The sequence below is a fragment of the Solanum verrucosum genome, unplaced genomic scaffold, assembly GCF_900185275.1.
Source record: "Solanum verrucosum unplaced genomic scaffold, falcon-dt-bn FXZP01000048.1, whole genome shotgun sequence".
Classification (NCBI taxonomy): Eukaryota; Viridiplantae; Streptophyta; class Magnoliopsida; order Solanales; family Solanaceae; genus Solanum; species Solanum verrucosum.
In genome coordinates, this window is record NW_026020157.1 from 2,051,514 (window position 1) to 2,065,529 (window position 14,016).

Genomic DNA, 14,016 nt, shown 5'->3' on the forward strand with positions numbered 1-14,016 from the left:
CTAGTTAATTATCTCATCTTGATAACAACCTAAATTGACTTTTGTTTACTGATTACTTACTTAATTCTTACAATTTGTTTCACAAATTCCCCCCCCCCCTTTTAATTACTTGTTTCTAGAAGTATTTGACTAAACGAATATAATTGTTGGTTAAAGTGAAGTCTAGACCATTTTCCTCGTGGGATCGACCCCAACCTACAAGTTGGGTTCTTTACTTGATAACGATCGATTATGCTTCTTTAGGGAGGTGTAATTAGAGTGTATCAAATTTTATTTCACAACACATCTTCGACTAACGACAGTCAAAAACTACCCGTACACGCTAAGATCAATTTCGGGAGTTCTACTCGCCCAAATTCAATTTTGTAAAGTCTTACAAGTTCCTTAACGTCTTAGCTATCTACTCATGTAATAAAAATCATAATTAAATCGCCAAATTGCTACTAGATTTCCCTAGATTTTAATGACTCCGATTTCGTCCAAATTAAGACTACGTTGGGAAATTCCAAGTTACTACGAAAACGTTTTCCGGCCCAAAAGTTTTCCCTGTGTGCTTCTCTATAACGATGGAATACGGTTGTTACACTAGGACTATTGAACCTAATGCTGTGATACCAAGTTTGTCACGCCCCAAGGGTACCCTTGACGTAACATGTGACCTAGGATCACGAGTGACCCCAAGCTAACCATGTGTCTGGCATATCATAAGCATACTGAAAGATATCTAAATGAAAACATGAACTAATACGGAAGCTAAAAATAATAGGTAACTGAAATTGGGGAATACCCAACTTATCTAAATATATATAAACCATACTAAAAGTTTAAAACAAATGAAAGATAAACTCACAATCCAAGTTGATACTACTACTATGTCTGAAAAGCCTCTAACTGAAATAGAGTTGTTGGGACATGCCCCCAGCTAACTCTAACAAAACAGAAAACTAAAATAAAAGACTTAATATGAAAAGCATGTCTATTATCCTCGAAGTATGAGCACTCACCACTGAAGTTGTTGAAGAAGGACCGAAAGTCGATCTATGCATGATTTGGATGCTTAGTACCTGAACCTACATCATGAAAGGATGTAGCACAGAGTATGCGTCAGTACTTGGAATGTATTGAGCATGCAGGATATAGATACTAAGCTGAACAAACATATATAAGGTGAAATAAGGCATAGCTGAGCAATACTGTAAATAATGAATGTAACTGATATAGCTAAATGAAATGCAATGACCAAGTACTAATCATGAAAATAACATGTTGAACTAAATACTGAAGTATTACTGAAAACTTTTTCAATGCACTAAGAGTCTTACTATGGGAGCTACTATTAACCGACATAAAACTACGTGAGCTAAATGCAAAGTCCGATGTGTACTCCCCATCAAAAGGACCCAATATACATTGCTAGGGGTATAAAGGCATGACTGCGTGACCACTAAATCTGATGCCCACAGAGGGGGCTTATAAACCCACGGAGGCACGTAGTTCTGGGACTATGAGGGTACGTTGAACCCTAGTCCAACCCAGTGCTTAGCCTACTCCCAACTAGAAATGTGTATGAAACAACATAACTAAAATACTGGATAGCTCAATTTTCTGACATGCAAATATTAGAATGCAACATTTAAGAACTAACAATGTACCATTTGAAAAATGGAGCATGTTTATTTGTTTAACTGACCTAGGAAGTGTATTTCATTAACTAAGAGAATCTACACAACTAGGGTTCTGAGTTTCATGCAAGGAACTAATCAAACTTTCCAAGAAAACATGATAATTCGATTACGAATACAACAACAGCTAAGTAACAACAGTTTTTTCAAGGTTTTAGAAACCATAGGTCTAAACAAGATATAGAGAATCAAGAATATGACTGAGTTCTAGGGACCTAGTGGATGAAAGGAACCCACTAGTGAAATCCCACAAACCTAGTGACGAAATTCACGGATAAATCCTTCAATTTTGAGTCTGGAACTTGAAGAAAACCTTCTGCCAGTTCTTGAGAGGCTGGCCGACTTTATCTTTTTTTTACCTCTAATTTCAATGATTTTTTGGTGAATAATGATTTTGGTTATGTTATGACTAGGTTATTAGGCTTAAACCAACTAAAACGATGTAGTTTAGGTGTTGAATAACGTAGTTTAAATGTCCGTGCGTAAGGGAAAGACCAAAATGACCCTAACTTAAAAACTGACCAGGCCCTTCCACAGAGCCACTAACAGACAGTCGTTGGGACCACGACCCGTCAAGTGGGTCGTGGTACTGGCCATGGACTATTGTTCCTGGTAACCCTCTCCCATGGACCGTGAAGACTTCCGTGGTTCATCACTTGGGGCTAGGGGCTTGCTGGCTCAAGACGACGGACCCTCCCATGGCCCGTCATCAAGATCACGTCTCGTGATGGGCTCCATGGTCTGAGGCCTGAACTCTGGTGATTTCTGCCTAGCCTCCACGAGCCTTCCCACAACTTTTATTTATAAATCAATTTAATTCTCCTTTATTAAATAATTAGTCTTTTATAATTATATTTTAATTATTAGGTGATATAAATAAAGAATCAATCATAATTATCAATTACCCCTTTTTAGGGATTTTACCTTGATTCCTTAGAAATCATAAATAATCTCTCAATCACCATAATCAAAATTCTCCATTGTACAATCACGTTCAAAATTTTAATATTTCTCTCTCAACTCTTCATTTATCTTCCTTAGAAATCGTAAATAATCATAATCAGAATTCTCCATTGTAAAATCAAAAATTGGTATGATTTATGCATCTATATGTATATTCATTGTTATGACGGTATGGAAGTATGGAAGAAGCAAGGATAATGATGGTGCAATTAATGAGAGTGAAGTAACTTAAATTGTTGCTAGCAAATTTGGTGGCCCCGCATAGCAAAAGAACATGCTTTGGATTCTACCAATTATCCTACATCAAGACCACGAAAATCAAATTTGAACTAGTTGATTGCAACTTAGGCTTTTGATTATTACATGTTTTTTTTAATTTTTGGATGATGTATATTTATTTTTACCACAGTTTTTGACAACAATATAATATGCATTCTCTTACATTGTCACATTTATTCTTCCAAGATTTATTCCAGTTGGATATCAACTTCATACAATCTTATTTTTAATCTGTCTAAAGTTTTTAAGTTGGATATCAAGTGCATACAATTTGGGTATCAGCATTAGCCAGATTTTTATTAGATTTTAGTTTTGAAAAGCACCTCATTAACATAGTATATAACAATTGTATACATTGTTACACTTAAGTTTTTCAAATGAATAGCACATTAACTAGTCTTTGGTTGGCTAATTTTGTTAAAATATCAATTATATATTGTTTCTTCTAATTTTTCAGTGGGATACCAGTTGTATACCAAATGCGTACCAATTGGATACAACAATAAATAATTTTAGTTTGGCTAATTTGATTTGAAATCTCAATTACATCTTGTTGTTTCTATTTTTGCAATGAGATATCAGTTGAAAAACAAATGAACACCAATTGAAACTTACATAAAATAGCTTTAAGTTGGCTTACATTGTATCTAATTGATCTCCAAATTAAAATTAAGAATGACACTAAATTGGTGTCCAATTTGTATACAATTGGTATCCAAATTGAAATTTAAGACAAAAAATAAAAAAAAATATATATATGATGTTGATATCCATTATTCACCCTGTATAAATTTGGGAAGAATGAATTTACAATGTAAAACAGTGATCATTATATATTGTTCTCAAAAAAATAGCAAAAACAATTATACCTCAATTACATCTTGTTTTAACTTATTTCAAGTGGGACACCAGTTGGATACCAAATGAATACCAATTGGAAATTACATTAACTAGTTTTAATGAGACTTCAATTGCATACTAAATGGATACCATTTCATATTTATATTTGACTTGATTTTTCCAGACGATTACAATTGCATATCTGCATTACTTAATCATTTTTCATTATATATTTGAAAAATAATGAATACACAAAAATGATTAAGTAGTACACATAATAAATGCTCTGAAATTATAATTCATTAGCTTAAAAGATAAAATAAATCAAAATATGAGTTTGTTACAACTATAAATAATGACTTTTTTTGGTGCAAGGTAATTTGAACATGTCTTCAAGTCGTGGTCCTCTCGACGAAGTTGTTGCATTTACTAGACCACTATATAGGCTCGAAGATTCATAAATAATTTCCTCCATCTGAAAATCAACATATTTACCTGTTCCATCAAAAATCACTATATCGGTATTAGAGGATACAAAGTAAAAATACATATATTATATTAGTATACAAATTTCATACAATTTTTATGCACAATTTTTCATACTTATTTCATGCCAAAAGTCATCACTTATTCATACTAGAACCATGCCACTATAATACCATTTCTAACTATTGATTGTCATTTACTAAATAAACAGTATACCAAATTCATTCCATTATTATTCCCAAATTCATTCTAAATAAAATGCCACAAAAAAAAGGTTCAATCACACTAGAACCCCGACAACAAGTTTTATGCACACTTTTCATACATATTTCATACCAAAAGTCATCAATCGTTTTTACCAGAATCATGCCAATATAATATCAAAAAGTGCCATTTTTAAATATTAATTTTCATTTTCTAAATAAACAGTATACAAAATTAATTCCATTATCATGCCCAAAATTCATTTCAACAAAATGCCAAAAGAAAAGTTCAATCATATCAGAATTGTACCAAAAAAAATTATCAATTGCCATACATATCTGATATAACTAATACACCAAATCCAAACAAATTTTATGTAATATTTTTGAACCATAAACATACCAAAAAAATGAAAAATGGTTCAAACAAAGAATGCACAAATTCAGTGTTCATACCAAAATCTAACAATCTACATAAAAAAGCACCATAATTTAAAACTATTATACACATAAAAATCTGATTTTTTTTCAGTATCACTATCCCATTTTTTATTTTTATTTTTACGTTTTGTTGGTAATCGATCAAGAAACTTTCATTCACAATTTCATAGATTTAAACTGAATAGAAAATATACAGAATATTATTTATATAAATGAAAAACCAAATATAATTCTTAGGAATACAAATAGATAAAAATGGAATAAAAATGGAAACACATATAATACAAAAAATAATTAACTCAAATGAACAGCTAGATACGGAAAAGAAATTACAATCATTTCTAGGACTTGTAAATCAAGTAAGAGAATATATACCAAAAATTAGCAGAGAATTTAAAACCATTACAACAAAAATTAAAGAAAGATGTAGAATACCAGTTTGATAAGAAAGACCAAACACAAATACAAAAAATAAAATTATTATGTAAGAACCTACCTAAACTATATTTTTCGGATGAAAATAAAAAATTTACTTATATAGTAGAATCAAACGCCAGTGAAAAAAGTTATGGAAGAGTATTAAAATATAGGTATGGAGAAGGAAAAATAGAACATCATTGTAGATATTATTCAGGAACATTTACTAATGCAGAAATAAGATGGGAAATAAATATGAAAGAATTATATTCGGTATATAAATGTTTATTATCATTTGAACCATATATTGTATATAACAAATTTATTATAAGAACAGATAATACACAAGTAAAATGGTGGCTAACAAGAAAAATACAAGATTCGGTAACAACAAAAGAAATAAGGAGATTGGTATTAAATATATTAAATTTTACATTTACAATTGAAGTAATAAAAACTAATAAGAATGTTATTGCAGATTACCTATCACGACAAAGCTACTCAGACTGAGACTGAGGAAGAAGATATAATTGAAAAGATACTCAAAGTCATTACTACACTTAGTACAAAAGTGGATAGTATGGACAACGAGATACAAAAGCTAAAGACTAATGAAGATAATCTAAAGTCTAAAGCTGGTCAGCAACATGACTATAAAAATGCGGAGCTACGTCGATCGGAAGACGGAAAAAACCCAGAGCTAAAAGGAGATGATGGGAAACTCCTTAAAACCCATAATGTTTGTTTAAATACGGCTGCAGGTACAAGCAAACAAGTTAGTGATAAACAACATAAAAATGCGAACTTAAACCAGCTATTCAAAAAACCATTTACCCAAAGGACACCTAGACACATGTGTATGGAACCACAAACATCTACATACGCAGATAGTTTACAAGACCAAAATGAGAAAAAGACATATAACTACATCACACAAACCTATATCGAAAATATACACAAAATCCAAACTTATTTAAACCTTAACCCCAGATCAACTACAAAAGAACCAAACCAGGATTATTTGACACAAAAGTCACAAGGATATAACAAGCTAATTGCACGGCCAAAAACTAACGTTAATTTAATAAGAACATGTTACAACTATGGACTGTTGAATACCGTATACACATACGACGGAGAAGAAGTTAGTGGAATACCAGAACTACACAAGGCATTCATCACATACAAAAGAGTTACAAAAGGAAATTTATTTTATATAAAATTTTATATAGTACCAGCGGAGATATTATACAAGGAAATAAAACCTCCAATACAGATTATCAAGATAGGACTAACTAAAGATATGATTATACCCGAGGACATCAGAAAATAAGAAGAGATATGCAAAATAGAGATACCAAATTTTTATGCGAACAAAAGAATAATTGGTATATCAACTATTATACAAGAATTAGCAAACAATTATTTAAATGGAAATGTTATATGGAGTTATTACTCGAGAGATCAATTAATGATATATTCAAATTCAAGAGAACTACGAAGAACAAATATGGATGAAGTCTAGTGATGGATCTTATCATTATTAAAACCAGAGGAACGACCTACGACAAGAGCACTAAAAGCAGGATTTATTTCAACAGAATTATTAACTAGATATTGCAAACTAATTGGACACAAATACCCTGATCACATATGTTCAAAGTGTAATGGAGAAGATAACATAATTCCAGATGTCCAGCTGGAATAATCAACGAGGAAAAGAAGAAGAAAACAAGAAGGAGAAGATAAAAAGATAAGAACGGAAAAAGTTATGTAAGTAAAATAATGTAAAATAGTTGCAAAGTTGTAAAGTAGTCAAATAAGTACGTAGATAAGATGTAAAAAGTCAAAAACTCATAAAAAGAATAGTGTATAGTTTGGTGTGTGTGTCATAAAGTACTTTAGCGGATACTTCCTTCTTATCAGCGCCTCAACTTTGTTTACTCCCCTAAACGACTTTCCTCGCCTACCGGTTTCAACATTAGGATGACATAGTATAGAAGTTTTCTCCCTGTTTTCAGTGTGCTAATAAACTAGAGATCATGATTCAAATAATTCTAATACATAATAACTAACATAAATTTATTCAATCATATATATGATATTCAGGAATATATGAAATTAGTTCCGCATATTTTTTGAACAATATACCTTTGCCTCTTGCTTAGCCATGCTATCTGAAATATCTGATTGGATTTCAGATTTTTCCATTAATATTTTAAATATTTATCTTAGTTGAGAGAGTGTTTTATGAAAGAGAATTTTTATGACATTAAATTATAAGTGACTGTGGATGTTTGGGTGGGGAGATTTCCCTTTTGAGTTCCTTTATATAATACACAAATCATACTCTGTTTTCTTCATCCAAGTAATTTCCTACCCACTCAAACATTTGTTTTACTCTTTTATTTTCTTTGTTCTTTATAAGTCATTGATCTTCCCCCTCTCCCCTCTCACACAAAATATCATTAGCTTCTTCTTCTTTTGTATGAATATTTTTTATTTTTGTAAGATTTCTTGCTTAGTACTTCATTTATTTTGTAGCTAACTAGATGTAATTCTATTTCAATCTGATATTAGTGATAACAATTAAGATATAGAAACGGTTGTAGAAAGCTTCAAAATTAGTAAGTCTAAAATGTTGTAGCTCCTAGATTAGGCTTAGAGTCTCTGAATTATGAAAAGGGAAAAAGGATGAATTTATCCCCGAACTTTGATAAATGGTATGTATATGCCCTCTGTTATACTTTGCGTCCAAATAAGCCCCTACAGTCCAATTATCGGTACACACATGCCCCTCTCACTAACGGACCCCTCGTTCTGTACACGTGTCTTAATCCTAATCAACTACCCGTTTGACCATTCTTTTAACCCATAAACCCACAACCCGCCCCATAAACCCAATAACCCACCTCTTCTTTCTCTTAAACTGTCAAATGCACCACCACCGGAGGCAAATCTCCGTCCACCTTCCTCTTCCTTCCTTTTGGTCCACTGATCCGAATCGGAATCACTACCGTTTGGCCCAAAACTTCATCTCCTATCAAATCTTCGACCAGAAGAGGGTAAAAAAGCTTTATTCGCTGCCCAATTATCAGATTCATCAACTTTAGACTGGGAATCGGAGAAAAAACCTCCCCTTTCACCTTTCTCCCCCCTTCTTTCAAAACCATTACCAGTCGATGTTTTCTTAGCTGCACCCCAATCATCAGTCTCGTCGGCACGAGATGGAGCAATTTCCCTATCGGTATCCCTTCGAAACCCTCTCTGCCTACGAGAATCCTTCGACGAACCCCTTCCCCTTGCTTGTCGTAACCGTACGATCTGAAACCACCTCCAAATCGAGACTAGTCAAGTTCCTCCACAGTACGCTCGCGAGGACCGGTGGGGAGCATCAAGACTTCCTTCGGTGTCAGGCCTTTGGTTGCCGCAACGACGACAGTTTGAGACTGCTTAGCAGTACTATAAGTGTTGAACTCCTGAAGGGATAGGGTTTGTGGCTTCTTCTTCTTCTTCGTTTTGGTGGTGGCCGCAGCGGTCAAAGATGGAAAATCGGCAAGGCCATCGGCACCGCCGCCATTGGAGTGATTTTCAACCTTCACTGACCCTTCACTGACTCTTCCTTTGGAATGTTTAATTAACTTAGATATTTTAGAGGGAATCGGGTGGGTTATTGGGTTTACTGGGTTATTGGGTTTATCGGGCGGGTTGTGGATTTATGGGTTAAAAGAATGGTCAAACGGGTAGTTGATTAGGATTAAGACACGTGTACAGAACGAGGGGTCCATTAGTGAGAGGGGCATGTGTGTACCGATAATTGGACGACAGGGGTTTATTTGGACGCAAAGTATAACAGAGGGCATATACGTACCATTTATCAAAGTTTGGGGGTAAATTCGTCTTTTTTCCCTTATGAAAATGATAATTGAAATTTTCTTGAAATACTTTTATATGTTAACATTACTAATTTGGATTGCTTTCCTAAAAGGTTTCTTATTGATTTTCAATTTGCTCTCCAAGAAAACCTAAATGATCAATCTTTAGAGATCATCAACCCACAACATCCATTCCTGTTATTGCTGATCAAGCTATCATGGATCAAAATGATAACCAACAAATTCTATGATTCTTTCAACAAGCTCATTATCTTAGCTAACCAAGCTTTTTTCCTCTTTTACCACCAGCTGCTGAGCTAGCGTATGTACCAACAGTTGTTGCAGCACCACAAGAATGAATTGATCTGCTATAACAATTCATAATGTGGGCCAATATTCATCCTAATTACATTTTTCCATGAATACTGTGGTAATCCAATTTTTTTGAAGATAGGTACTTTATGTGTATCATTTTATGTAACTGTGTTTAAAGATTTGTGTTCTGTTCTTTAGATTTGAAATAAATAAAAAAATCGATAAAGATTATCTGTAAATTGAAGCAAGGGAAACTTACAGAAGATTCATGAATATTGTTCAAGTAAGGTTAAAAGACAATCAAAAGTTCTCCATTTCTGAGATTTTTTCTCTTCACTATTTTTTTCATGTCATATAAAGTTATGTTTAGTTCTAAATTTTCGTGAAAAATAATAATAGTTATATTAGTGATGGTATAGAGACATGTAATCTTTTTGCCTCGTCTTATTTATTATTTTATGAGTATATTTACATAATAGTAACGTTGATTGAACGAATCATAAAATTTGTTGATTATCTTTTTGATCCATGATAACTTGATGAGAAATTACATGAATGGGGTTTATGGGGTTGATGATCACTAAAGATTGATCATTGAGTTTTCCTGATGAGAAACTAGAAAATTCATAAGAAAAATTTCAAAAACGCAATTCAATTTAGTCATGTCAACATCTAAAAGTCTGTCAAGAAAATTTCTATCATAATTTTGATAATTAAGAGACTCAAGCCTAATCTAGGAGGTACATTAACACTTTCAGATTTATTAATTTTGAAAGTTCTTATAATCGTGCTTATATCCCAATTATTATCACACATATTAGACTTTTATAAAATTATATTTAGTATTTGTAAAAATAAAAAGGAGTATGGAGCAAGAAAACCTCAAGAAGTAAAAAATGTGGTGATGTTTTGTGTTAGAGGAGGGGGGAGAGGATGACTTATGAAGACTTATAACATATAAAAAAAAGAAAATAGTTAAGTAAAAGATGTTTGAGTTGGTAGAAAATTGCTTGGATGAAGAACATTGAACATGATTTGTTTATTATATAGAGGATCTCTAAGGAGGCACGAAGCACCCACCCACCCCTCCCATCCACATTCACTTAGAATTTAATGCAGATTAAATATTTCTTTTTCTGTTTTAGGACGAGCGAACTTGACATATACAAGATAAAAAGATAAAAAATAATCTCAAATAATTTTATGTACCCTATATTTAAGATTATCTAAAATTTAAAAATTTCCACCAAAAAGAAATCTTAAATAGTGAAATAGAGGTCCTTAAAAAAGAAATTTTACAAATTCAATATTTTCTCATGTCAAGGTCCCTTTTGACAGTTCAAGACTGTCAAAAGTGAAATTAGCAGTTACAATCAATATTTTTTATGAAAGATATATGTGCTTGGTATATGCATTTGAACACTAGTACATAATTATGAGAATTGGTTGACATACGCACAAATTTTCCATAGTCAGTTTTCTATTACTTATTTAGTTGTCCTATCTCTCATGCGAAGAATAGGAAGAATGATTATAATGATATCATTTTAGTGGTGAAGGATTGGCATCAAACTTTGAAAGGTAAGATGCTATCTCAAAGTGGTAAGGATACATTAATTTGTAGTCTACTATAAAGTATTCTGTTTAGCAATCTCTCTCCCCCCCCCCCCCCCCCCCGCCCAATGTGTAATAAAAGTTTTACTCAAGATTTTTGCCAGATTCTTTTGGAACAATAAAGAAACTAGTAAAAGAAATATTAGGTTGTCTCGCTGGATACTTATTTGCCTAAAGAGGGAGGCGATCTTGGTTCTATCCCCTTTTCATATTTCTAAGGTTATTTTAAAAAAAATTATGGTGAAAATTTAGAATTTGAAACTCTCTATGAGCAAACCTTACATGGAATAAGTATTGCAAAAAGGAAAGTCATTTATTGGTGCAATGAAAAAGAGGTTCATAGGTTTGAAACACATGATACAAAATAATCAAAAGGTGGTTCAACCAACATCTTGTATAAAAATTGGACCAAGCTTTGTTCTTTATATCAAGAAGATAACTATCGAATTACGCATAAAATGGAAGAAGCAAAGGAGTTGATGAATGAAGAGAGATGGGAGACGGAGAGATTGCATAAATATTCCTAGAAAGAATTGTCAATCATATTGTGGGAAATTTGAATAACTTTCTCACTATAGATCTTGCTGACAGACAATGATGGGTGCTCAAAGGCTCATGGAAATTTAAAGTCAGTTATGTCGGGGAGTTATTGACAGTTAAAGAAGGAAGCAAAGTATTAATATAAGTATGTTTGGGTGAAAGTTCTGTCTTTCAAATCCTAGTTATTGGTTTGAAGAATTAGGAGTACCAAAATTCCTGTAGCTACCATTGTTGCTAGATTTAACAGTTCTATGGATTGTAATATCCTGAAAATAGTTCAACATATTTTCTTCACTGGCAAAATGATAAAGATGGTATAAAAGTATTTTGCAAGTCTATTGATTTGCAAGGACCTTGGATACAATTAAAGTAGAATGCATGGAGGAATGGACCTAGTAATGAAAATGTTAGGACTATTATTATTGTAGTACCTGTTATGATATTATGGTTTCTATGGAAGAAAAGAAACACTAATCTTCATGGTGGATTGTTCCTTTATGAGAAGGTAATTCATGAGATAAATGATTTCAATCATAACTTCGTCTTCTTAAACTTCTCTTTATTGCAAAATTTATCTAAGAAATGGCCTCATATGTTACAATTTTCGGAAGAATGAAAGTCAAGTTAATGACACATGATGACTAACTTGTTATGCTCAATATATAGAAAAGAAGAAAGAAAGTGCTCTAGAATAGTGTGAAGGAGGTTGAGCTTGTAAACATAGTAAGGGACGATGTCCTAAAACACACTCTTAGGAAAGGAAATACATTGACTAATATTTTTTTCTAACTTATCTGTTCATTTTACAGGTACATACATGATAGAGAATTTCTAAGATATTCCACTTCTAGAAAAGAGAACGGTGAACATGTTTAAATTGTGTTTGCCTCATTTAAGACTTACTCAAATAAAAAACATATAACTCTCTATGAATGTTCATTTATCACATAGGTTGCATCATGGAGCGCTGCAAAATAGTTAATCAATTAATGACCAACCTAAAGTTTTAGTTCATATAAACTATTAAATATGCCACTAGGTAAGAGATTAAGGTGAACAATAGTAACTGACTACGACTTGAGTATTTAAGTGATTGATTTTATATTGTTTTAAGATGCAACTATGAAATTTTATATTGTTTTAAGATGCAACTATGAAATTTTATTTGTTGTTTTAGGGTTATTTAGCTACTATTTACTCATTTATCATACATTTTGTGGTATTAATCTCTTTGAGATTCATTCTATCATGGGAGAATAATGGAGAAGGTCAATGAATTCTTAACAACTAATTCTCTCTAAATTTTAAACAGTAACTTAGTTATAGATTACTATTATTCTTGTTTCTAGAATTTATTTTTATTAGTGTAACGACCCAACCCACCAAACCGTACAAGCACCTACTCTAATACTTATATAGGAAAACCCTAAACTCCAAACATAACCGTCACATGAAGCATGTCCCATATGATCACACACAAATTCATATCTGCGTCCATCTCACCTTTCAAGTAATTCGGACCATTCAAGGATCCCTAAAATCATCCAAAGTATTTAACATGTATATATGGTCTACACAAGAACCATCCCAATATTTAAATACAAACCCGGCCACTCATGGACTAACATGTCACAAGTATAACATAATAAACAAACTCAGTTCTCTCATGGAACCCACACACACAAAATGTTAGTTTACGTGCATGGTGTCCGAGCAAATCATTGTTAGTACATACTAGGTGTGGTACTAGAGCCAACCATTAGTATTATGTATCCCTGTGGTACACAAGTCAACCATTAGTATTCATGTAACACCAAAGTTGGAAAGTCAAAATGGAAAGGAAAGGTTCCATTTGTTTGGCTATATCTTCAAACCCATGAGACCCAACTAATGTTTGTAAGAGCATTGATGAGTTATAGATATCATTCGTAGGAACTGAGTTGAGATTTGAAAAATTTGAGTTTTCAAAGTTGGGTCTACAATTGAGCAGGATGGGTCGTAGTATGAATCACAGACTATAGGAAGTGCTCGTAGAGTTGATTCAAACTTGGTGAAATTTTGGACTCAAAGTTGAGGACTAATAGCTTAGGTGAATCCACTAGCTAATGTCTATCTAGACAATCATTTGCGCGTTGTTTTGGCAGATGCCAAGGACCAGACTTTTGCTAATGGGATACATTGAACCAGTACTCGAAAATTGGAAGTTATCATGATTTGGTACCGGTATACCGTTATCAGTTCATCTTGATTACGGTTCAGTCCTATCCATGATTTTTTTTAAAAAAAATAATTAAAAAGCCCAGCAGGGCCGCATGTGGCAGAGCAACATGTGCTGCAAGCCTGCAATTCATAATTTGCTAA

At 32.8% G+C, this 14,016-nt stretch overlaps 1 protein-coding gene and 1 pseudogene across 1 annotated transcript in view; one reads left to right on the forward strand and one right to left on the reverse strand.

The window, feature by feature from the left end:
• The window catches only part of LOC125828357 (target of rapamycin complex subunit LST8-1), a 1,170,163-nt gene that overhangs the window by 706,678 nt on the left and 449,469 nt on the right, over window positions 1-14,016 (forward strand). The window lies entirely within an intron of this gene.
• LOC125828396 (eukaryotic translation initiation factor 4B3-like) lies at window positions 8,159-9,568 on the reverse strand (annotated as a pseudogene).